Source organism: Lepidochelys kempii, chromosome 10 (genome assembly GCF_965140265.1).
Source record: "Lepidochelys kempii isolate rLepKem1 chromosome 10, rLepKem1.hap2, whole genome shotgun sequence".
NCBI lineage: Eukaryota > Metazoa > Chordata > Testudines > Cheloniidae > Lepidochelys > Lepidochelys kempii.
The window spans coordinates 51616689-51639566 of NC_133265.1; the positions used below are offsets into that span (position 1 = coordinate 51616689).

The 22878-nt window shown below is 42.6% G+C and overlaps 1 protein-coding gene across 9 annotated transcripts in view; it reads left to right on the forward strand.

The window, feature by feature from the left end:
- The first annotated feature begins 2108 nt into the window (after positions 1-2108).
- HERC1 (HECT and RLD domain containing E3 ubiquitin protein ligase family member 1) overlaps positions 2109-22878 on the forward strand; it is a 217521-nt gene continuing 196751 nt past the window's right edge. For all 9 annotated transcript variants that reach the window (XM_073303562.1, XM_073303563.1, XM_073303568.1 and 6 more), the window contains exon 1: positions 2109-2256. The gene's annotated coding sequence lies outside the window, so the exon portion shown is untranslated. The remainder of the gene's footprint in view (positions 2257-22878) is intronic.

The following is a 22878-nucleotide window of genomic DNA, read 5'->3' on the forward strand; positions in this document are numbered from 1 at the left end:
GTGCCAGGCGCACACTGTGCTGGGGGGCGTAGGGGGACGTGGCAGAGGGCACGGCACAGCGCGGTGCCAGGGACACACTACATGGGGCATAGGGCGGGGTGCCAGGCGCACACTGTGCTGGGGGGCGTAGGGGGACGTGGCAGAGGGCACGGCACAGCGCGGTGCCAGGGACACACTACATGGGGCATAGGGCGGGGTGCCAGGCGCACACTGTGCAGGGGGGCGTAGGGGGACGTGGCAGAGGGCACGGCACAGCGCGGTACCAGGGACACACTACATGGGGCATAGGGCGGGGTGCCAGGCGCACACTGTGCAGGGGGGCGTAGGGGGACGTGGCAGAGGGCACGGCACAGCGCGGTGCCAGGGACACACTACATGGGGCATAGGGCGGGGTGCCAGGCGCACACTGTGCTGGGGGGCGTAGGGGGACGTGGCAGAGGGCACGGCACAGCGCGGTGCCAGGGACACACTACATGGGGCATAGGGCGGGGTGCCAGGCGCACACTGTGCTGGGGGGCGTAGGGGGACGTGGCAGAGGGCACGGCACAGCGCGGTGCCAGGGACACACTACATGGGGCATAGGGCGGGGTGCCAGGCGCACACTGTGCTGGGGGGCGTAGGGGGACGTGGCAGAGGGCACGGCACAGCGCGGTGCCAGGGACACACTACATGGGGCATAGGGCGGGGTGCCAGGCGCACACTGTGCTGGGGGGCGTAGGGGGACGTGGCAGAGGGCACGGCACAGCACAGTGCCAGGGACACACTACATGGGGCATAGGGCGGGGTGCCAGGCGCACACTGTGCTGGGGGGCGTAGGGGGACGTGGCAGAGGGCACGGCACAGCGCGGTGCCAGGGACACACTACATGGGGCATAGGGCGGGGTGCCAGGCGCACACTGTGCTGGGGGGCGTAGGGGGACGTGGCAGAGGGCACGGCACAGCGCGGTGCCAGGGACACACTACATGGGGCATAGGGCGGGGTGCCAGGCGCACACTGTGCTGGGGGGCGTAGGGGGACGTGGCAGAGGGCACGGCACAGCGCGGTGCCAGGGACACACTACATGGGGCATAGGGCGGGGTGCCAGGCGCACACTGTGCTGGGGGGCGTAGGGGGACGTGGCAGAGGGCACGGCACAGCGCGGTGCCAGGGACACACTACATGGGGCATAGGGCGGGGTGCCAGGCGCACACTGTGCTGGGGGGCGTAGGGGGACGTGGCAGAGGGCACGGCACAGCGCGGTGCCAGGGACACACTACATGGGGCATAGGGCGGGGTGCCAGGCGCACACTGTGCTGGGGGGCGTAGGGGGACGTGGCAGAGGGCACGGCACAGCGCGGTGCCAGGGACACACTACATGGGGCATAGGGCGGGGTGCCAGGCGCACACTGTGCTGGGGGGCGTAGGGGGACGTGGCAGAGGGCACGGCACAGCGCGGTGCCAGGGACACACTACATGGGGCATAGGGCGGGGTGCCAGGCGCACACTGTGCAGGGGGGCGTAGGGGGACGTGGCAGAGGGCACGGCACAGCGCGGTGCCAGGGACACACTACATGGGGCATAGGGCGGGGTGCCAGGCGCACACTGTGCAGGGGGGCGTAGGGGGACGTGGCACAGGGCACTGCACAGCACAGTGCCAGGGACACACTACATGGGGCATAGGGCGGGGTGCCAGGCGCACACTGTGCTGGGGGGCGTAGGGGGACGTGGCAGAGGGCACGGCACAGCGCGGTGCCAGGGACACACTACATGGGGCATAGGGCGGGGTGCCAGGCGCACACTGTGCTGGGGGGCGTAGGGGGACGTGGCAGAGGGCACGGCACAGCGCGGTGCCAGGGACACACTACATGGGGCATAGGGCGGGGTGCCAGGCGCACACTGTGCTGGGGGGGCGCTTCGCACAGCGGGAAACAAGCTGCACGTTGCCCTCTGCCGCGCGGCTCGTGGGGGTGTGGCGGGAGCACGTGGAGGCGGAGCGCAGCCTCGGTCCCTGCTACGCGCGGTCCCGCCCAGCAGGCTCAGCCCCGACGCAGAAAGGGCGGGACTGCTACAGCTGCCCCGCCCCCTGGCCTCGAGCAGAGGGGAAGCCGCGACCGGATCTCGCGAGAGTTGTCCGGTAGCCCCGCGAGATCTCACCGCCTCCCTCCCACGTCATGTTTTCTCTTTGACAAGCTGCCGCCGCTGCGGAAAGAACGCGGCTCTGGGCCGGGACTCGCCACCCCCGGACCCCGACCAGCTGCCGCTCCGCCTGGACCCCGGTAACTGGCTCCCTCCGCCCCGAATGCGAGCGGTGCGCGTCCCCGGCCTCGGCGCGTCCCCAGCCGGCAGCAGCGGGGTCGGGAGGGCCGAACCCGGCGAGGCGGGCTGGGAGGGTCGGGGCTCCTCAGCGCCGCTTCCGCAGCAGGGTTCAAAGCCCAACTGACTGCCGCTCCCTGGTCCGGCGGGGGCGGGGGCTGCGCCCCCATGGCGCTGTGGGGGGCGGGAGCTGAGCCCCCTTTGGTCAGGGCAAGGCAGGGCAGAAGGGTTAAGCTGTGTATGGGGTGGAGTGAAGGGCAGAAAATGAAGCGAAGCCAGATATTCCCCCTTCCGCTCCCCAGTTCCTGAGCCTTAGGGAGGGAAGTTTCCCTTCAGGACTGGAGGTCTCGTCAAGTCTCTTCTTTTAGACAGTATTAAATATAAGGTACTTTTTTGCTGTATGTTGGAATGAGCTCCACAAGTCCTCTAAGTCTGTGCTCATCTCATGGTAACTATGAAATGATTGTAGCATGTGCAATGTATGTAATTCTGTGTTCTGGGCTGTTCTGGCTGTTGTCATAAAATGAAGGCAGAAATTAATCGTGCAGACTTTTGTTAATGACATGTACGACCTTAAGTGTTGTACACATCTCCCGACCTGTTGTCTGAGTTGTGTAGCACCCTGTGGCTTGTTGGCTGGCTTCCAACTGCAATAGAGAGAAAGTATTCTCGTACTTTTATTTCCAAATTATTTTTTCATGACCTTAGTTGAATGGTGCCATAATGGCTCATTTTGGCCTGCATGCAGCTTTTTCTATGTTCTCTAAATAGACTGCTTTTGGGGTGTGTTCTAGACATATTTGTTCTCATCTTGCACCCCACTTAGCAGGGTGTTGAGGTGTAGAGCCTCCTTATCCCTGTTTGACCTGTTCTTTCCTGTGTTGATAATAACATACCTGAGCAGGTTGTCTTTTTCTGGGCTGCATAACTCATGAGTAGGGATATGATTTTGTCTCATAAATTTTGGTGAAATTTCATAGTAGAGGTGCAGGGGAAAAAAATCAAGGAAAGGGTGGAGATTGGAGGGTAGGAGAGAAGGACACTCCCACAGGCAGCTCCTGTATTGTAAGGCTGGGTCAGGTTTCCCCCCTCTGGATGTCCCAGTTGGTTGCAGTGTTTATCCTTGAATCCAGTAGCTGTGGAGGTTACCAATCAATAGCAAGGGCTACTCAGTGACTGGGAACTTGCCCAGTGTAACCTCTGGTCACGACTGCCTCTTGTGATTGACCTTCTTATCAAGCCAGTTTAAATGCCTCTGTGGCTATAGTAGTATTCCCTGTTAGAAGGTGGGAAATGATTTACTATATTTACAAAGAGCCTACTGTGCATGAGGGTTTTTTTTTTAATACTAGTGATAAGATACATTGTCTGTGAAGATCTTTCATCCTGAAGGATCTCAGTTCTTTAGGACTCTCTCTATATCATGGAAGTTAGTGTATAAACATAGTTGTAGTATGAAATATTTGAGGCTGGAAATGCAAAAGTTAAGGTTCACAGTAACCTTAACTTGTCTACGTTGTACAAACAGTACCTAATCTATCTCTCAAATACACTTGTTCCACACTGAAGTGAATAGGAATAGTGCATATAGGAGGACAGAACTGGAACCCACTGGATCTTAAAGTACAATTAATTACTATTCTAAAATACTGTTTTGGTGTAATGTAGGTGAGTAATGATTGCTATAAAATCTTATTTTTACTTCCTGACTCTGGAGCTGTTTAAAAGTGTGACTGACATTAGCTTATATTTCCATGCATTTCGGTTTTTAGAAGGAGGAAGGAGACTATCTACTGTTTTCTCTGCATACTGCCATAGTTGGACTACACAGCTGTAGAACCCCACAATGAAACGGGCACAAAAGCATACAGTTCTAAACTTAGTAGCAGTTTCATGCTGCACATGAATATTAGTTTGTCAGCCAGTTATAATTGTTAAAAAATTATCACTCTTATGTAACTTAACATTCCAAAAAAACTCTTACCTTTGGTATAATGGATGAAAAGTTTCAGCAAAAAAGAACCTTTTTTTGTTAGAAAACTCTCAACAGGATTTGAAAACTGATAACTCTACTTGCTCCAGGCTGATAAAAGATAAGGGGGTGGGAGGAAGCAGTGAATTGTAGTGTGTCTGATTTGATTAAAAGACCAGTTCCCCTGCCTCCAGCGACTGGATAGAGCAAGGGTAATACAATTCTTACCACGGTTTTGTCCTGGGACCCTGCTTAGGGGCTTCATCTTTTGTGTTGGCTTCTGGTTAGTATGTGTCTGATAAACTTGAAGCCCTTTCTAGCTGTTGGCAGGGAACCCCTTGCTTCGCTTTGCCCAGACTTGAGGGGTGTGTGTGTATGTGTGTGTATGGCAGGTGTCTCTGCTGCTCAACTCTTCTCCTTTTCTTCTTGCTGCTACCTTTGGATTTCTGCTACTCCTTTCTGAGTTTCAGTTCTTTGGGTAACTCCACTACTTTGAGCTCACTTCCTCTAGTTTTATGTGGGCAGATGGGTGTTTTCAAGCCTTGATTATGAGCAGGTGAAAACAAGAGATTGGGTGGGGTGGAGTTTAATATATTAATGATTTGTAAAAGAGGAGTGAACTTGAAGACCAAGTTATTTAGGTTAGTCAAGACTAAAGAACTCCAGAGGGACCTCGAAAACTTAGGTGATGAGCCTTGTGAAGACAGATGAAATCTTATATTGGTAAGTGGAAGGAATATCTTGAATCAGGATGTCAGTAATTCACCCAACATGTACTGGTCTGTGGACTAAACCTACTAGCCGCTGTGAAAAATACTTGGCATTATGCCTTAAGGGTACACCCCCTGCAATTTAAACAAATAAACTCTGTGTAAGCCTGAAAACTTGTCTTTCTTACCAACAGAAGTTGGTCCAATAAAAGATATTACCTCACCCATCTTGTCTCTCTAATATGATCAATACGGCTACAACAGTACTGCGTACAAATAAAAAAATTGTATATTATCGCTAGGGCTGTCAAGCGATTTAAAAAATTAATCACAATTAATTGTGCGATTAATCGCACTGTAAAACAATAATAGAATACCATTTATTTAAATATTTGTGGATGTTTTCTACATTTTCAAATATTGATTTCAGTTACAACACAGAATACAAAGTGTACAGTGCTTGCTTTATATTTTTTGATTACATGTATTTGCACTGTAGAAAAAACAAAAGTAATATTATTTTTCAGTTAACCTAATACAAGTACTGTAGTGCAATCTCTTTATGATAAAAAGTTGAAATTACAAATATAGAATTATGTACCAAAAAAATAACTGCACTCAAAAACAAAACAATGTAAAACTTTAGAGCCTACAAGTCCACTCAGTCCTACTTCTTCAGCCAATCGCTCAGACAAACAAGTTTGTTAACATTTGCAGGAGTAAATGTTGTCCGTCTCTTGTTTACAATAGTCACCCGAAAGCGAGAACAGGCATTTGCATGGCACTGTAGTAGCTGGCATTGTAAGATATTTGCATGCCAGATGTGCTAAAGATTCATATGTCCCTTCATACTTCAGCCATCATTCCAGGGGACATGCATCCATGCTGATGATGGGTTCTGCTCAATAACGATTCAGAGCAGTGTGGACTAGCACATGTCCATTTTCATTATCTGAGTCAGATGCCACCAGCAGAAGGTTGAGTTTCTTTTCTGATGGTTCAGATTCTATAGTTTCCGCATCAGAGTGTTGCTCCTTTAAGACTTCTGAAAGTATGCACCACACCTTGTCCCTCTCAGATTTTGGAAGGCACTTCAGATTCTTAAACCTTGGGTCAAGTGCTGTAGCTATCTTTAGAAATCTCACATTGGTACCTTCTTTGTGTCTTGTCAAATCTGCAGTGAAAGTGTTTTTAAAATAAACAACATGTGCTTGGTCATCATCCAAGACTGCTATAACATTAAACACATGGCAGAATGCAGGTAAAACAGAGCAAGGGACATACAATTCTCCCCCAAGGAGTTCAGTCACAAATTTAATGCGTGCTTTCTTTTTTTAAAGAGCGCCATCAGCATGGAAGCATGTCCTCTGGAATGGTGGCTGAAGCATAAAGGGGCATATGAATGTTTGGCATAACTGACACGTAAATACCTTGCAATGCCGGCTACAAAAGTGCCATGTAAGTGCCTGTTCTCACTTTCTGGTGACACTGTAAATAAGAAGAGGGCAGCATTATCTCCTGTAAATGTAAACAAATTTGTTTGTTTTAGCGATTGGCTGAATAAAAAGTAGGACTGAGTGAACTTTGTTTTGTGTTTGAGTGCAGTTATGTAACAAAAAAAATCTACATTTGTAAGTTGCACTTTCACGACAGAGATTGCACTACAGTACTTGTATGAGGTGAATTAAAAAGTACTGTTTTATCATTTTTACAGTGCAAGATCTGTCATAAAAATAATATACACTTTGATTTGAATTACAACACAGAATACTATATATATATATATATATATATGAAAATGTAGAAAAACATCCGAAATATTTAATTTCATTTGGTATTCTATTGTTTAACTGTGATTAAAACCATGATTAATTTTTTTGAGTTAATCGCGAGAGTTGTCTGCAATCAATCGACAGCCCTAATTATCACATATTCAGTTATAACATTATCAACTCTGTCTCCTCTTTGTATCTTTCTTCTTCTCCCCCATAATTTCTCCGCTGTACTAATGTTTTCTAACATTTTGGAATCAATTGCTCCCTCTTTTGCCCATCCAGTTGCCCCTCCAGACTCCCATTACCCCACATTTTACCAGACATCTAATATAGAACTAAAATGATTAGGTAATAAGAAAAATGTTGAGGGGAATGCTTGGGAAAGAAGCCAGAAGCCCAGCAACTGGGAGCAGGTAGGAATCTACTAGGGCAGTGGTTCTCAACGAGGTTACAGGTACCCCTGGAGATACGCAGAGGTCTTTCATGGGGTACATCAGATCATCTAGATATTTGCGTAATTTTACAACAGGCTAAATAAAAAGCACTAACGAAGTCAGTACAAACTAAAATTTCATAGAGACAATGACTTGTTTATACTGCTCTATATACCATACACTGAAATGTAAGTAAGATATTTATATTCCAATTGATTTATTTTATAATCTGGTAAAAATGAGAAAGTAAGCCATTTTTTTCAGTAATAGTGTGCTTTGACACTTCTGTATTTTTATTTGTGATTTTGTAAGTAAGTTTTAAATTAGGTGTAACTTAGGGTATGCAAGACAAATAAGACTTCTGAAAGGGGTACAGTAGTCTGGAAAGGTTGAGAGACACTGTACTAGGGTGCTGTCCCTAGACTATAAATGGTGCTCCTATCACTTGCATCAGCCTTTAGGTCGGTTTTCAAACTTTTTGAGCTGAGCCCCCTCTTTGAGTTATGCCCCCCAACCTAGACCAAAAAAAGACAAGTGCAAAAATATGCTTGATAGCCCATTTATAAACCTAACGGAGACCTTGACATAACTTTAATTGAATTATGTACACTTGTAAATTTTAAATACACAGATACCAGGGTGGATAAAAATCAATTTTTTTTAAAACAAAAAAAAAATCAGACTTTTTTATAGGTTTCTTCCTCAAAAAGCATTTATCTAAAGATCATTTTAATTACGATACATTATAGCTTAAAGATATCTCATCATGGAATAGGGATTATAAATTCTAATTCTATTGTATGAGACAATATATTCATGTAATGTTTAAGAAAAGTTTTGTAAATGAGTTCCAATAGTTCATGGATTAGAGACCCAATTTTATGGAGTTCCAGGGTCTTCTGTATAGATTATTTAGGTTAATTGTTCTACCCAATGGGACTCAGTGCTCAGTCTAGAAGATACCATCAGAGATGCTTAGTTTTGCAGTTCTCAAACTGTGGATTTGTGTCTCCAGAGATAACATGCTTGTTAACAGCAAAAATGTTTTAAATAAATAAAATAATACAGAGAGGTGAGAAATAACAGACCTCAACCCTATTGTCCCTCTGCAAATTTGTGTACACAGATTCAATCCCAAACCTCTCTAAAAGTGCAAAGCTTCAAAAAGTTCAATGACTAAAAGATTTTGTTGGGGGTGGAATAGATAAATGTGAGAAGTGACAGGCAGTAGAAACAAAAGTGAAACTGTTTGAGCAGCACATTCCAGAAGTCCTGAGGTCTTTCTGAGTGTAGCCTTCATTGATTTGAGATCTACCATACTATTCTCTCACTAGAAGGTAAAACCTATAATGGCAGCAGGCCATAAGAGACCCAGTTTGGGAATATTTTAATGAAGTTCCTCTACCTGCGGGTAAGACAGGCATGCGTGAAAAATGCAAACAGTGCAACAAAGAAATACAAGGCTTGGTTGCCCAAATGAAACAACATCACGAGAAGTGTTTCTTCTCAGGAGGAAGCTGCGCTGAAGATGATGAAAGGAACATGTCTGAACATGCAGGATCTTCAGGTTGGTAAACATTTTTATTCCTTACTTTCTTAAGGCCTGCCTGTCTTCCTTTCTGGACTATTCTTGAATTCTCATGTTTGAGCAAAAAATATAGTTGTTACTCAATGGTACTGTGGCGGGTTTGGTCACAGAGACCCCCTTGGGACTGTCATCTGACGTGCTGAAACTACCTCTGAGCCTGTTTTCCCTGCCAGCTGGTGACTCCAGAACCCTGTCTTGTTGAGCCAGACATGCTATTCCACTGCAACACAGACCCAGGGTCTGAACCACGCCCCCAAACCTGCAGACTTTAACCAAAACTGCTCAGCAGGTTTCCTGTCTCCAGCACCCAGATACCCAACTCCCAATGGGATCCAAACCCCAAATAAATCTGGTTTACTCTGTATAAAGCTTATATAGGGTAAACTCATAAATTGTCCGCCCTCTATAACACTGATAGAGGGAGATGCACAGCTGTTTTCTCCCCCAGATATTAATCACTTACTCTGGGTTAATTAATAAACAAAAGTGATCTTATTAAGTATAAAAAGTATGATTTAAGTGGTTTTAGTAATAACACAGAACAAAGTAAGTTACCAAGCAAAATAAAACAAAACATGCAAGTCTAAGCCTAATACATTAAGAAACTAAATACAGGTAAATCTCAATCTTAGAGATGTTCAAATAAGCTTCTCTGACAGACTAGACACCTTTCTAGTCTGGGCACAATTCTTTCCCCTGGTACAGTTCTTGTTAGTTTCAGCTCAGGTGGTAACTAGGGGATTTCTCATGACTGGCAATCTTCTTTGTTCTGTTCCACCCCCTCTTACAGCTTTGGCCCAAGGCGGGAATCTTTTGTCTCTCTGCATCCCCACCCCTCCTTCTAAATGGAAAAACACCAGGTTTAAAATGGATTTCAGTACCAGGTGACATGGTCGCACGTCCTGTTAGACCCCAAGCTGCCATTCTTTCTGGCCTAACTCACATAAACACAGGAAGGCTTACAAGTAAACTGAGCCATTTACAACCAATTGTCCTGGTTAATGGGAACCATCATTAATGGCCCACACTTAGAATAGTTACATTAGGACTTTAGAGTAATACATCATATTTCCAGCTTCACATACAAGAATGATACATTCATACAAATAGGATGAACACACTCAGTAAACTATAAGCTTTGTATGATACCTTACAAGAGACCTTTTGCATGAAGCATATTCCAGTTACATTATATTCACGCTCATTAGCATATTTTCATAAAACATGTAGTGCAACATCACAGGTACTATCATTTTAGATCCAGTTGAGATAAAAAAATAAATATCTGAAATAGGCAGATCTTCCTTTTACAATTTCACCTTTAAAGTAGTACTGAGTATCAGTGAATGCAATGAGGCATACTAAATGCGCAGTATGGTAATAATAATTAAATAACTGGATTGATTTACTTTGTTTAGGAGAATCCATCCTCAACATACAGGATTCTGAAGACTATCCACCTTCAAGATCACCATCATTTTCTATAGTTTGAGTTATCTGCTAATGATAGTGTTTCAGTCACATCATATATGTCACATAGCCACAGTATATCACCTGCAGAAAAAAGAAAAAAAAAAACTCCATCATCCAGAAACAGCCATAGATAAGTTTGTGATAAGAACCAGCAGATTAGAAAAAGAGGTAATTGATGAAAAAATTGCCTGGTTTGTTTGTGCAACAAACTCTCCTTTCCGTATGATTGAGAACCCACACTTAATTAACATGGTTCAGTCATTAAGACCAGGATACAGTCCACCCAACAGAGCAGATGTCGCAGGCAAATTGCTGGATAAAGTGTATGAAAGAGCAATTGAGCAGTGTGCCAAACGTCTAGAAAAATTGTTAACCTGAGTCTTGATGAGTGGAGCAATGTCCACAATGATCCTCTTGTGTGTGCTTGTGTGACAACAGAAGAAGGGAATGTCTTCCTTACAGAAACAATTGATACATCAGGAAATGCGCACACAGCAGAATATTTACAAGAAGTAGCAGTAAAAGCTATAACAAACTTTGAAAAAAAAATTCAAATGTCTAGTACGCAGCTTGGTCACAGAGAATACTGCAAATGTATCCAAGATGAGAAGAAATTATTTAGAAGAGAGAGAAGAGAGTCACAAGCTAATAACATACAGTTGCAGTGTTCATTTGATGCACCTCCTAGCCAAAGACTTCAGTGTTCCAGAAATAAAGACTAATGTTGAAATTGCAAAATACTTCCGTAACAACCACTTCGCAGCAGCTGCTCTGAAAAAAGTGGGAGGAACCAAGCTAACTCTTTCACAAGATGTGTGATGGAACTCAGTAGTGGACTGTTTTGAACGCTATCTCAAAAACTTGCCTAATCTGATGACAGTTTGTGAACAAAATTGTGAAAAAAAAGATGGCACTGTCACAGCCAAAGTTCTCAAAATTGGGCTTAAGAGAAAGGTTGAACACATACTGAGTACCCTGAAGCCTATTTCTATAGCCTTGAACAAAATGCAGGGAAATAGCTGTTTTATTGCTGATGCTGTTGACATTTGGAAGGAACTGAATGGCTATCTTAAAAAGAGAAATATGCAATGACAGAGTTAAATTACAAGCATTAAAAAAACAAATGGGACAAGCACCATCTGCAGCTCACTTTCTTGCAAGTATTCTCAATACTTGGTACCTGGGTCAAACCTTTTCCTCTTCAGCTGCTGGATGTCGATGTCATAGCCAACTCAACGATCATCCCTCCATAATGCCAACTATAATAAACTTCAGAGCTAAGGGTGAACCATTCAAGAAATATGTTTGTTGATGATTTAAAGAAAGTCACACCAGTGAACTGGTGGAAGTCACTTAAGTGCTTGGATTCAGAGACTGTTGAAGTGATAATCTCACTTTTAACAGCAGTAGCTTCTTCTGTCAGTGTAGAAATATTTTCTTCCTTTGGACTAATTCATTCCAAACTGAGAAATCGTTTGGGACCTGAAAAAGCAGGAAAGCTTGTTTTCCTTTTCCAGATTATGAAGAAACAGGAAAATGAAGGTGAAGATGACTGTTAGCTGTGGAAGCCAATATTTTAAGTTTCTTATGTTGAGCTGGCTGACATAGTGGATTTTAACTTTTTTTAATATTTCATTCAGCTATTTTAGTTCAAAACAATTTTAACAAAAACAAACCTGATTTTAAAAAACTTGAATGTTTAACTACATACAAAAATTCATATGCATTTTTTGTTAAAATATTATGTTTGCTGTTGAAGAAAAAAATCCAGAACACACAACATTGTTGTTTTGATTAAATAAAACCATTTAAATATCTGTCTGGTGGTGGTCTCCTAATACAGCATGTCAAGAAAATCCTCCCAATATTAATGATTAACCTGTTGAATTGGAGATAGTTCACCTCCCAATGACTTCATAAATATCTGTTTCAATTACCTTTGGTGAGTGGTCCCCAACTTTTCTGTGGGAATAGCATATTGCTATTGCATATTGCTATTCTCAGAGGACTGTGGCGGGCGCTGGACACAATGCTGCTGAGAAGCGGCAGCGCCAAGAAGCACTGCTGCCGAAATGCCGGCGAGAAACGGCAACGCTTCTTGGTGGCATTTCGGCGGGCGGTGTCCTGTGGGCTCCCAAAAATGCCCCGGCAGGCACCATGGCACCCACAGGCACTGGGTTGGGTACCACTGCCTTTGGTAAATGAAATAACGAAACAATTATTCATTTTCTGATATAGCTGTAAAACTAATCTGAAAAGTTTTCAAAATACTATACATTTTTAAAGTGATTTATGTACCTTCTGAAAATGAAACCTACGTCTATCTCTGAGTTGTGAAGAATATGTATTAAGGTTATAACAACCAGCAAGAATGCACTTTTATGTAGAAATCTATGATTAAATTGAGTCTTCCTTACTAGTTATTTAAATCAAATCCACCGTGACAGATATTTACCAATTAATGTGAAGAGTGTGCCTGTTTCTCGGCAGACAGTTTATAAATTTGTGGGGAGATTTTTGAAAATGACACTCTGAGGTTGTCCTCCACTTCCAGGCTCGAACAGTACTTTTGTCTTTAGCACAGCAAGTGCAGAGTCTCTGATTTCGCACAAATAAGATGAACCAAACGGTAAAAGAATTTTGATCGCGCCCTTTTGACAAAGCTGGATATTTTGAACCAACTTTCAACCCAAAGTCCCCCAAATACTGTTTTTTAAATCGAATGTCCAGTGTCCTATCACTCTGAAGAGCAGTCAGCTTCTTCTGAATGCCATTTGAGAGATGGGACAGGGTCCGTGCCTCAGCTAGAAAAGATTGGAAAATCCAGTCATTCAGGGGTGCATTTCCTTTGGGAAAATATCCAAACTGGCTCTGAGACAAGTCAAGTGATTCTTGATTGGGTTCTCAACACTCAATAGTTCAGATTCTGTTTAGTCAATAGTGTCAGGTAACGACAGGAATGGAACGCTTAAACCAGTTTCAATCTTCGTTTTCCAGTGAATGTTTCTCTTGAATGCTGATATCTTGTTGTGCAGGTCAAAAATAGTACTTTCCGCTCCTTGTGATGAGACATTTAGAGAATTCAGTTTGTCAAAAATATCAGCAAGGTAAACCAAAAGCACAAAACAGTGGGGATCATACAGTGACTGTGTTGCTGAAATTCAAATCTAGTAGAAAAAATCGGACTTTGTTTCAAGTTCATAAACATGTTGCAACACTTTCTGTCCGGGTAGACAACTGACTTCAATGTGAAACAAAAAAAAATCACTATATCAATATAGTAGAAACAGTACAACCTCCCTCCCACTCCCCAGTGTCGGTGCAGTTATGTTAGTGTCAAGATTCATTAGATTGACGTAGCTTATTCCCCTTCCTGTATGTCAATAAGAGTTTGTCCACATGCGAAAGCTTTTTTTTTTCTGTATAAATTTGTTTCCACACAAGATTTTAAAATTTACCTGTCATCTTATCTATCTTCTGCTTTCCAAGTGACAGGCAAGAAAGCCCAGAACCTCCCAAAAGGACCACATAGATGCATCCCTATTTTGGATTAACTATATACTTCTGGCAGTTCTCCCCCTTCTTTACCATGGGATGTTGCTTCACATCTGGATCAGTCTCCGTTTACATGTGTGCTCTTTGCTGCGCCAGGATCACCTTGACTGGATGTTGCCTCTCTGTTTAAATGTTGACGCACACCCAGGTTTACCCCTTTTGAGATTCCAGTTTATGGTGAGTTCATACCCCCAGAATCACATACTCATTATAGCAGCCAGGCCCTGTGCCTCTATGTGGTCCTGTTGAGAGGTTTTGGGCTTTCTTGCCCTTTTAGGAGAGGGGAATGTCCAGTCGTATCTTAACAGTAGTCACTAGAATATCAAGAGAGGAGTAGCTATTTGAGCAAAGGTGGGAGATGGGTCACTCCTGGGACAAGTCCCAAAGCAAAGGAACTCTAGCAGAATTCTAAAAAGTCAGACCAAAACAAAACCTCCAGTAACGCTCTCACTACCTCCACTTATTCTGAGGAACTGGACTAGATTTTTGCTACAGTGGACACAACCAAACCTTGGCATGGTGTTCTGGATAGTTTGGTCACAGCACCAGAAGGCCACATTAAAGAATCATGGACCCCAACTGGGAGATTTCCCTAGATAGCCAAGACCTCTAGCACGCCAAACTCAGAAGAAGCAACAGTGCCAGAGATGTCTCCCAAAACTCAGGCAGAGAGAGAGCCTGAAAGTGCTGTGGAGGGGACTTCTTCTAGTAGGTAGTAGTTGCTGTATTACAGTACAGCTATATGGAAGAACTAAACAATTTTTGTTCTGGGTACTGGCTGGCCACTGTCTTGTTGGATGTGCTCCACTTGCTTGGGTTTTATTCTTCCGCCTTGTGTGCTCAAAATGACATGTATGCCAGAGACTTTAAGATCCAAAGTATTGTTTTTCTGAAATATCAAATCTCACACCCACTGACTGAATGTGGTGACCTTCAGATGGCAGTTGTCACATGCTCTACATATTTTGGGGAACTCTCATGTTGGTAGTCCACCACTGCAGCTCCAGGTGAGATCTGTACAGATTTTTAGGAAAGTAGCTAAACCACTGTTGGTTATCCCAGTTCTGCATCAGTGTCCAGTCACAGCACACAGTGCTAACTGGCTGAGCCCAGACACAGTATTCTAGTGAGTGAAGCTGCTCTGGAAAAATGTCATTCAGAAATAACTGTTCTTTCATCCTACTTCTCCTTCAGCAGTTTCCTTGCGATGTTACTATGGCTGTCTCTTAACTCCTCCATAGCAATCCAGCTGTGTAACTGCCAATATATTTAGAGCAGCCTGTTCATATTAATGATTATCAGGATCGAGGCATGCAGGAGTTTGAATATAGTGCTGGCTTGCAAAAGCCAGATGAATTATTGGATGACATGAAGAATGAATCATGGGGGTCAAAGAGAGCCCAAGTCCTGGAATTCCATCAGGTTCTGGTAGATATCCCAAAAGAAGCCATGAGAAAAATCCCAGAATGCATAGATCCTGGTGGTGAAACATTACATCATAGGATATCTACCCAGAATGCTGTGTGCATATTTCAGAAAAATGTGGAGTTGTGTGGACTCAGTGATTCAACAGGGAAGTAGCTTATGCTGGCCTAAACAAATCAGTGTGGATGCACTCTTTTGTGATGATGATACCTATATTGTTAAAGTGGAAAAACACATACCTGTGTATACAGCCCTTAAGCTATACTGGTATAAGGCATCTTTTATGCTGATGTAACTAGCTCCATGCTGGAGGGGATTGTACTGGTAGAACTATTTTGGTTTTTAAAAAGAATCGCATCCCTAATCAAAATTGTTATAATGGTACAAAATCTGTGTGTGGACCAGGCCTTAAATCCTCAGCCTGTTTTCCTTTTGGAAGGGGTTGGGGGAGAAGCAGCATTTGCTTTGCTTCTCCTCCCCCCCCACCCCCCACTTCAGATCTCTGGACTGCTGGAAGTGTAGAGTACACTGTTCTGTCCTTCCTCCTTTCTCATCCTCCTGGCTCCTGCAGGAGGATGTCTTTTTGTTGATCTATCGCTTTTCCAGTCTGTTTTTAAATCTGCTCATAGTTTTAGCAACAAGCATCAGTGTGAAATTGACCTCATTCTTGTTGTTTTCACTGCTGCTACTGTGGTTCTGAAGGGCAGCACAGAAAACAGATATGATTATTCAGTTTTCAGTTTGCTGCAGCTTGGCAAAGCTATGAGCAGCAGTGACAGCACTGGAGCTGTCTGAAGACTATTTTGCAAAATAGTATTAATCAGTTTACTCTTGGTTCACATTTGGAAAATTATTTTAAGAGTTTTTTAATGAAAGCATAGGCCTTAGGAATGTGAGAAGTACAACTTTTCTGTGTAGACGTGGCCTTAGATTTTACACAATTTTTTGACACTTGTATGGGAAAGATTGCTGCTACTCAAGGCCAAGTTGGAGGATGAATTCTTCAGTACCTGATTTGAACTAATCGAACATGTTGTTGGGTTCTGTACTAACAACCATTCAGATAAAAGACCTGGGTGTCATTCTGGATAGCTAACTACAAACATCTGCTCAAAAATAAGAAATCAGTCCATTAATAATGGCTTGTTGGAGGGGTATATGGGTATGGAACACTCTGCAGCTTTTTTTATAGATAAATATATAACAAATTCCATAACTGATCATATCAGTGTCCTCTGTCTGTCATTTGTCATCTTAGATTGAAAATCCTTGGAGCAGGGACTGCATAACTTTCCATGTGGCCACAGGGAGGCCCAAATTCTGATTGGGGGCATTTATGCACTACTGCAGTTTAAAAGTATGTAATTAGGTAGTATAAAGATTAGGATAGAAAATAGCTTTGAAAATATTATACCATCATAAAAACCACTGCTTATTCTCAATGGAATGCTGTATTCAATTTTTTATACAATCTTAAATATAACATATAGCATAAAAAGGAGCCCAGAGAGGGCAACCTAAATGATCAGAGGCTTGGAAAGAATTCCATATGAAGAGAATAATAAGATTTTGGACTGTTTAGAGAGAGGAGATTAATAAGAGGGGACATGATTTAAATATATAAAATAATGGTGCCAAAAAAATAAATGGTGTGCTCCCATTTATCTTGTCTCATCATATAAAAGCAAGCGAATGTTGTATGAAGTGAAAAAGCAACAAATGTAAAACTGACAAAAGTAGCTACTTACAACATAACTAGCTGGTGGAACTTGTTTTGCCACAAGATAGCAATTAGGCCAAGAATTTAGTAAAATCCTAGATAAGGCTTATACGCTCATTGGATAATGGGATCATCCATGGTTATGTATGTTAAGGTGAGAATATTTTATAAGGAATATAAACTCATGCTTCAGGGCATAAGATAACTATTGACTGAGGTGGGGTGTCAGGAAATTTTTTTCCTTGTGGGCAGGTTATTCCATAATTTTTCACTTTAAGGGTTCTTGCACCTTCTTACCTCTCAGGTATTGTCCATTGTCAGACATGATATTAAATTAAATGAATAACTGGCCTGATCCAATATGGCAGTCTTTGTATTTCACTCTCATTAGATGTTACTATTGTATGAAAAGGTTCCTCCAAACCCTGTTAATGTATTAAGATTTCACAGTAAAAATCAGTGGGGGAAATATTAAAATTTGGGTTTCTATTAAAGCATTTCTGTAGGAATGTTAATATGGTCATGTTACACATCTGTATGCTTTTGGGGATGTGAAAGGTGGTAATATGTTCCTTGTTTTTTCTGATTAAATGTATATAGAAATATTATTATAGTCAGAAAAGTGACTACAATTGGCACTTTGTTTAACTCCAGAGAAACTCTGAATTTTGTGCACTTAATGTGATTGTTTGCTTTAGGGATGAAAAGTTTACCAACTTTTACTCCTGTTAGTACTGTAGGGTCACTACAGCTTTGGAAGAATGAGTTGGATTGTTAGTGAATTAACTACATTCTGACTGCAAAATCTTTTACTTGTGATGCAATAGCCAGAAAGAGCCCAGCTTGACTTTCAGGCCCCATCTGCAAAAAATATTTCTCGCTGTTTCAGACACAAATTAAATTCTACTCTTAGCAACACTAAGTGCTGTCATGCACCCTGACTGCTGCCTGTTTTAAATAAAATGTCCTCTAATCTTGCTCAGAGCAAGACTAATGGACATAACACTTAAAATACTGGCAACGTGGTCTGCACTAGGTAAGACTGCTAATGTTGCCAACACTGATGGAGCTGAACTGATGTGAACTGGAAAAAACTACATCAATAAATTCACACTGAAGAATTAAACTTTTGAAGAATTTATCTGCTATAGACAAACTCTGATCATAGGTTACAATGCTGGATGTTAGGAAAAATTTCTTATAATGGAACAAAGTTGATACAGACTTCCAGAAGACAACCATAGAATTTAGTCATGCATTTTTCACAGCCACTTTTCAGCATGCATAATTATGCTTTAATGTTGGTATTTCTGGCCTTTGATTTTAACTGTACAGCTTTTAATGCTATTACATTAGCAGTTTTTTGCATTTATATCAAAAATAACTTTAAATGTAGACAATATTTTTTATTTTAATCATGTAGCTGTTTGTAGGCTTTGTAATCATCTCACTGAGATGAGATGGTGTGGGAGGGACTCTTCTGTTTGGAAGTGTTCTGCTGGCTTACATTGATGGCTATATTTTGCAATGAAGGATGTTTGTGTGTGTTTAAGGAAAGCTTAGATTTTGTAACAATGCTGTAGAGAATCTAAAATTGTAGGATCTGTAGTTTTTATAAATTTGTGCAATTCTACTATTTTTTAAAGCAGTTTTTAAACAGTTTCCCTTTATCAGGGACACTTAATATCCTCCATACAAACTATCCCAACAGCAGTGCTTGTCCTTGCTTGACCCCTGCGTTGGTCAGACTGGGTTAGAATGAATGTGTAGTAATGTGGGGCTTCATTAAATTATAGCTCTGTTTAAAATCTTAGCAGTTGTCCACTGAGCATACCAGATATTCCGTCCCCAAGTCAAGCAAAGGTGCTACTATTCAGTTTATTTACTTTGGTTCCCAGCCATTGTCTGGTCACATGGTGCTGCCTTCTCCTTGTTTGCAGCTGCCAGATCAATACAAATGAAAGTAAAGATATAAAAGTATCTGTTTGCTTTTTCCCTGAACTACTCCCGTAGTTGCCACATGGATGTTATGTCATGTGGAGGGAAGGGAAGTGGCTGTGTTATGAATGAGGGGAGTGTCCTGGGTAGCAACAGATGGAAGGGGAAATAGCCTGTAAAGACACTCTCAGAAACGTGGCCCACTCTCTGAAGACATTTGACAATCCCTGTCTTAGAAAATAGAATAAAATGAATAAATTAGAATAAAAGGGAAAGGTAATTAGTGTTGTTCACAAGACAGCACCTAATGGCTTGCATCCACCATCTCAGAGAAGCAAAATACCTAGGTTGAGCTACAGGAGGCCAGGGAGGGGAAGTTAAGGAACAGCTCCTGTTATGTCTTCACCTCACTCCTTTGGTGCTTCTAATCTAATCACGTCAGAGCTTCTCTTTCCACCAACCCCATGTCCATCTCTGGGTCAGGGCAAGAGCTGTAGTTGCACAGGTATAATTCCATGTGGATACTTAGATTCCTGAATAAGACTGTCGTCTTCTGGTTTGTTTGTTCTGTATTGCTTCTGAAGTGAAGGGACATTCAGGAATGTGTGTGTCCACATGGAGTTATACTTGTATAACTATACTGGTAGAACTATACCAGTATAAGTATGCTACTAATATCCCCTGTGTACACAAGCCCTCAGAGTTCATTTGTCGAGCAGTCTTTCAGTTTTTCATAGACTGTGGTTTAGTGTACACAGCAGTCCTTAAAAATCCTTTGCATTATTCCTTTTCCTTGTCTTGTACCCTCCTTGTTTATATGGGCTTTATCCCTTAACATTACTATTTTAGACACAAAGGCATATTTTGTATCAGTACAGAGATAATGATTTTTCAATTACATCTTTGAGAATAGTCATACAAAACTGTCTTGAAAAATTACATGACTACCCTTTGCCTTGATTGATTGGTTGGGGGGAAGTGGGATTTTACTTTCCTGTCAAAAAGTTACTTTCGGAAAGTGAAACTTTGCAAGTCTGGACCAGTTTTAGATACATTTTTTTCATTGAACCTAATATTTGATGAAGTTTGGTATTGCTTAATTTCTTTTTGTAAAAACCAATATAACAGACTCCAGAGGGCTTAGAATTTTCTAGTGTGTAACTGTGCTTAACATGAACTGGACAATGACTTTGTTAGACATATGCACAACAGTCTTTAGCCTCATACTCGAAAGCAGCTTGCTTGTTTTTTCAGGCTGAATGATGGCTTCATATTTTCCAGACACACACATAAATTTGTCATCTTTCTGTAATATTCAGTTTATATTCTGCAATAAAGATGTCGGCACTGTCTTTGTTAAGGAAGTTTTCGCCAGTCTGATTGTCACTATAATTATGATGATGCAAAGGCCTAATGTAGATGCACTGGTGCATGCTTATCTTACTGTATTAAGCTACATGGGTGCAAGTCTGATTTTGGGGCAGTTACACTAATGTGAATTTCCTTAATGTGTGCAAGGCTTTAGAATGAACTCACTCTTCACTTTTCTTTTTCAGTGTTTTTTTGTCTTTTTTAGGACCAGAAGAATTATTAGATATAATTTAAAGTCTCTGTGTATTCTAACTAGCTGCAGAAGAACTTAATGTTGTCCTCTGAGAATAAGCATTTTACCATTACTAGAAAAATAAGAGGTTAGCGGTAGAAGAATGCCTGTGTTTTACTATTTGCATACAACTTTTTAAGCAGGGATCTAGGTTAGTGTTATGTGATTTGTCACAGCTTCGGGGTGACTGCACCTGTATTCCCCCATATAGTCCACCAAGGACGCACACCTTAGCTGGCACCTCTCTTGAGCAGAGACTGGCATCATACCTCTTGACCCCAGAGTTTTTTCAGACTGCACAGTTCCCTAACTACACTTTGATATTTCCCAGAAAGCCAGACTGCCTAAAAGACCAGTGTCTGGGCATAGTCTCTGGAGAGAAAGTAAAGTGCAGTGTATTGCCTGCTTGATAAATTACCATACAGCTCTGTAATCAAGCACATTTATTCTTACGGTGAAAGTATTACAGCAAAAACATATTAAAAACAATAGAAGAACCTAATGCATGCTGGAAAACTTATCAAAGATAACCTCTCATAGCTGTTGATTCTTCAAAACCTGTACTGGGTTTTCACTGTGGTTACAAGTTTATAACTTTGTCAGATTCAAAACCAGAACCCTGGCTGGACAGTTGAGTGTTTTCTTTATACAGCTCTGGCCTTTGATTTCCAGTTTCTGGGAACAGATAACACACAAGACCCACTTCTTGGGGCATAGTTTAAAAAAAGATTGAGCTTTTGCACAACCCAGCAGTTTGTATTAACCTCTCCTTGAGTGAGTGTTCCCCAGGAAATCCACTTCATATTTTTTGTTCCAGAAGCCCATTCTTGTCTGGAACATTTTCAGTATAGTCCTTTAAACTCCCAGGCCTCACATCACGTCTCTGCCTTAGAGAGGTTACATACAATCCTGGCCCACAATAATATATAATTTTTTTTTCATTTAATACAAGGTACCCCAAAGATGATGAAACTTAATTCAATAATGTCTCCCAGTGATATTGCAGGAAATCGTCATATCTGTCACAGTGATTATCTTAGTTGTAGCACATTATGCTATATCATTATTTTAGCACCTTCCATTCTAGAGGAAAATCACTTCACCTATCAGAAATCCAGCTGCTCCTGGGTGGAATGATGCAGCTATCTTTACATGTGCACAGGGACACGACTTAACAATTTATACAGGAAATGTGAGGTGGTCTTTGGGTATCTGTAAACTTGAAAGCTTGTCTCTTTCACCAAAAGAATTGGTCCAATAGAACGTATTACCTCCCCCACCTTATCTCACTCGTATTCTGGGAGAGCTGCAACAACACTGCATACTTTATTCAGTTAACACTGTAAAGTTGTGATACTCATTGGATAAATCTGTGGGCTGATTCGAGAATTTTATGACAAGAGGCGGCCTGTCTGCGTAGAAGGCTGACCAAAAAAAACCCAGAAAACATTCAGCTGCAAATAAAGACCTTGATTGCAAGATAAGTATTAGTGTTTCTATCTCTTAACAAAGGTTATAAATCAAAATTATTGCCTGTGTTTGTGTCAGTCTCTAATGGGAGAGGTGACATCAACCATTTCTGGCAGTGCCCAGGTGAGAAGCTGAACTTCTCTCCCTGTTCTAAAGTTGTAACGACCCAAGAGGGCCTGATGGTTTGCCACCTGAAACTGTAAACTGGGTTGGAATAAATTTTCCTTCCAGACAAGACCAGATGATGCCTCTGTAAGTCTGAGTCCCTCCCGCAGGATTTGGCCCAAGAGTTTTGCCTTGTGCAGGAAGGCAATATTGCCTGGTGCAGGAAGGCAATATGGCGGCTCGGTGTTCCCTGTAAATGGCATGGAATGCGGCGGACTTGGGAGCCAGGGTGGTGGTGTCCGTTGTGATAATGAGGCACAGCTCCTGGCTTCAAACCACTGGACTCTCCCAGGAGATGCAGACATCCATCCAAATCCTTCCATGTAATGGGAACGGTCTGTTCTCTGACCAAACCGATGCGAGGCTGCATGGGCTGAAAGACCAGAGCCACCCTTTGCTCACTGGGCATGCACATGCTTCAGTTGGTGCGTAAGCAGTTCTGGGCCGCCTCCACTGCGAAGGCCATGGCAGCCTCATCCAGGATCCACTAGAAGAAGGGACAGAGACACTGACAGTTACCCTTCTCACTAGCAACTCATTCAGGAGGTTGAGAACCTTCTGCGCCTGGGGGAGTAGAGGTGGTCCCTTGGAACATGAAAGGGAAGGGGTTCTACTCCTGGTACTTCCTAATCCTAAAAGCAAAAGGAGGTCTCAGACCCATTCTGGATCTGCGTCGCCTCAATAAGTCTCTCAAGAAGTTGAAGTTTTGCATGGTTTCACTGGCCTCCATCATCCCCTCCCTGGATTCGGGAGCCTG